Source organism: Meleagris gallopavo, chromosome 2 (genome assembly GCF_000146605.3).
Source record: "Meleagris gallopavo isolate NT-WF06-2002-E0010 breed Aviagen turkey brand Nicholas breeding stock chromosome 2, Turkey_5.1, whole genome shotgun sequence".
Taxonomy (NCBI): Eukaryota; Metazoa; Chordata; class Aves; order Galliformes; family Phasianidae; genus Meleagris; species Meleagris gallopavo.
Window position 1 is genome coordinate 41150859 of NC_015012.2, and position 4000 is coordinate 41154858.

Sequence of the window (4000 nt, forward strand, 5' to 3'; positions counted from 1 at the left end):
GGGGCGCTGCGGGGAAGGAGCTGTCTGGAAAGAATGTACTGACATAAAACCTCCGCAGCGTGAGATAAAGCATCTGACGCGTTTTAGTGCTTCGTAGGAAGATAATTTCCTTGCGGTTTCTCGCAAGAGGTGTCAGGGGCATCCCTTGATTCCAGAGGGCAGTGTGGCTGTAGGGGCTCGGCTTTGTTTTCTGCCCTGCCGACGACCAACCCGTCGTCAGCTGTGGTTGGTGTGTGCCGGGTGTCCCCTGGGCGTGAGGAGTGGTCCTTCAGCTGCCAGCTCTGGGCTGGGCTTCCCGAGTGCGCGCCTTTGTTTGGTTTGGTTTCTTCAGGTGATTAAAAAAAGGGGGAACCGCTGTTCCTTTTCGGTGGTCCCAGCACAGTATTTCAAGTTCCTCTTTGCCGAGAGAATTCAGCGGAGTGGGTTTTGCTGGAGTTGCGATAGATTGGGTTATTTGCAGAAGGGATTCCTCAGAGGCCTTGTCTCCATTAAGAAATTACATTATTGTTTTTACCCAGCAGTACAGCTCCTGTGCAAGCGCCAGCAGCTCTGGTTTTACAGTGAAGGTCAGTTATACTTCTGCCCTATATCCATAACTGTGCCGTGTCAGAGCTCCGAGTACGCAAGGGATCCTTTTCCTCGGGTCCCGAACCTTGGGAGACATTCAAAGGCCTTTTGAGAGCCCTGGGAGAATTGGAGGTGGTGGGGAGGGCACTTCAAGTCCTTGTAATGTCATAATCCTAAATGTAGCCTTTATTTCCTTTTGCAGGAACAAAAAGCCATGATTCTTTATACCAAAGGAAAGAAATTGCACTGAGTGGCTTTTTCTCCGTATCCAGATAAATTTGGGTGTTCTGGCAATGCCCACAAAGATCAAGGAGCAGAATAAAATTTGTGGTGCGGCAGTCAGCAGCCCAGGTGGAGAGCTGCATACTCCCTTGGCAAATGATGTTTGCAGAGCAGTGCATGGAAGTAGATGCTTGGCCGTGTCATGGTATTGGTGGCACAGGATAAACTACACTGGCTGCATTACTTCAGGATTAGGAAGGAGACTTTGGGTACAGGCTGTGCATTGATAGGCATTTTGCTATTACTCGCTACACAGGTAAAATTGTTTTTCCTGGGGAAAAGAGGTGGTTGCACTGGGAAAACTGGCTGCTTGGAGTAGTACAATTAGCAGTGCTGGCGTGCCTGAGTTTTCAAATGCTGAGAAGCACCAGGAATAAACTTATCACTGTGCTGTACCCACGTGATGTGTATAATCAGCTGTGAATTATTTATTTCTATTTTAACTGCAGCTAGTCAGCATTTCTAGACCATAGCGAGACTCTGGTCTTGATACACACAAATCGCTCAGACTGAGCAGACTGAGCACACTGATGGCATTTTGGTGTCAGTTCCCAGATATTGCACATCACTACAAAATATTTCAGTAGTGGCAGGAGCACTGGAAGTGCTACTTAATGATCAAACAGTAGGAGCAGCCCCTCTGCTGATAAATGCTTTTCTGTGCTGGACAGTGTGGAAACAGTGTTAAAAGAAACCAGGCCCACTTATCCTGCCAAACAGGTTGTTGCCATCCACAGTGGAACTGCAGCAGCTTTAATGCAACATCAGGGTTTAAGAAAAATCATAACGTAGCCATGAAATGAGCTGTGTGAGAGAACCAGCAGGATGGTATGTGTATGGAGAGTGTACTGCTGGCGACAAGCGTAAGCCCTGGCCTTCTTGGAAAAAATTAGTGTGCAGAGAACTGCATAACATTAGCGTGTGCCAGCTAGTTTACCGTGAGAAATGTGTGCTGCTTCACTTTCAATCTCTATTCTTTTCACAGGGATATTGGAAAAGGAAATAGAACAGCTGCTGTAAAGCCTTGCAAGTGACGTGATTCTTGTGAACAGTTGTGAAAAAAAAAATTAGAGCTATTTATGAATGGAAAGCATTATACAAATAAAATGTAAACAGTTTGTATGTTTGAGCTACCTTCAAGGCGTCTTCAAAGCATTGCATAAAGTTACTTGAAACCATTAGGTGAAATTTGTCTTGTCTATTCTTTCTGAGATTTCTGCATATTGAGAAGACAAAATCAAAATCCTCCTTGAAGAGTTTCCAGTCCAGCTCAGTTTCCCTGTAGATAGTTCCACTGAATTAGATTTAGCTCTATTAATAATCATATATTCAATAAGAAATAATAGTGTGGGAGAGACGAGAAAACAGAAGACAAAAACTGCTCTATTTGCAAGTGGTAAGGAAAAATGTTTTTTACTTCTTTCCTTACCGGAGAGTGTAAATGTTCCATTCTCTTCTAAGGCACTTAAGACACCTGAGCTACCGTAAGCCATTACTGTGATTATTAGTTCAGCCCTCAAAGAATATATATTTCACAGAACAAATAAGATAAATGCCTTTTACCATAGAGTTTGCAAACTATGCTTTTTTCACAGGTGAGAGCAATTAGAAAAGAGAATACATAAGAAATGCAGAAATGTGGGTAGGCTTCTGCAATCCCCTCCATTCTCTGAGACACCAGGAAGCGTGGTGCTTGTGTGGTTACCTGCTGCAAGGGGATCACTGCTGTGCAACTTTGCTCGTTAATCATATTGATGTATATCTATCCCTGGGGGAGCTGGTGGTTGTAAGTAACAGGAGCGTACAGGATCTCTGTATTTCTGTTCCTGGGCCATTGCAATATGTGCAATGGGTGCCCAAGGTTCTCTTGCGTAGGGAAGGTTTGCGTGAAAGTAGGGTCGTGCTCTGCTGGCTGCCAGCCAAATGCCCATATGGTTGCCAGAATGCAGCATTAATTTTCTGAGGCAGCATGTGTCCGAAATACAGTGCCACACCATATAAATCAGCACGCTATTGGAAGTTATAAATTCACAGATAAGATGGAAATTGTTAAAGTAATCCCTACCGTGGCTTCCTGAGTGTGCACGTGTTTCTAGAGCAGAAGTATCAGAGCTGTAATTTTGCATAGTGTAATGCAAAAGCTTACAGGAGAGCAGCAGGAACACTGCAAACCTGGGTCATCAAACTGCAGTCCTTACGTGGATGGCACACCCACTGAGGTAAATAAATGAGCCTGAATAAGGATTGCAGCTATGGTCGGTATAAACACACATGAGTCAGGGAGGGAAGAATTTTTTGTTGCGCCATTATCTCACCTGCATGAATTGCGCACACTGTATGCATCAAAGTATCTGTTTCATAGCTTAATTGGTAAACAAACATAGTACTTAAAGGCTACGTGGGCAAATTCATGCCGCATGAAAAATCTTTGCATTTAGATCCCATTTTTCTTACTGTATGAATGTAAAATTTTCATAACCTTGGCCTCTTTAAAACAAATTAAGTAAGGGGAGGAGAGTGGAGGGGAAAACAGGGCAAGTGTGGCAGGTTATATAATTGGAAGACTTTAGGTTTTCAGTTCAACTATCCTTGCTCTATTTTCAGGGAAAGGAAAGCACTAGACAGTATAAATGGCAGCCAATGGCTTATCTTGGTAAATTTATCCTTTGTTTTATATGTGGATGAATAGCAAAAGACTGCTGAAACAATTCCTTGGAAAGGAGGATGCTTAATTTTTATTATAAACAAGACCTTTCCAAGTAATTTGGTGATGAACACTTCTACACATAAGACTTAGGTTCATAGCAGTCATGTTCAAGCCTACCTGAGCATGGAAGTTCAGAGCACAGACTAGGTTCAGGTCTGTCTGTATTGAAGCACGCTCTTTGATCCATGTTCAACAAGATGGACAGGAGTTTGACTGCCTTGGAGCATGTGAATATTCACACTGATTTCAGCAAGATGTCTGTCTGTCTGTCTTCAGCTGAACCAGTCTTGGAAATGAGAAACACATGCGAGTCTCTCACACACTGAGGATCAGGCTCCAGTGAGATGTTTGTTATCAGTGTTGTCCAGTACTGGAATCCTCCTGGTACCTTCAGATTGATACTGAAAGCTTTCCTGGAAAATGCTTTTTACCCACGGAGTGATG

At 43.5% G+C, this 4000-nt stretch overlaps 1 long non-coding RNA gene across 1 annotated transcript; it reads left to right on the forward strand.

The window, feature by feature from the left end:
• Positions 1–6: 6 nt before the first annotated feature.
• LOC109366034 lies at positions 7–2030 on the forward strand. The gene is made up of 2 exons (XR_002112027.1): positions 7–566; positions 770–2030. It is a non-coding gene; the product is annotated as an uncharacterized LOC109366034 (long non-coding RNA).
• Positions 2031–4000: the final 1970 nt, after the last annotated feature.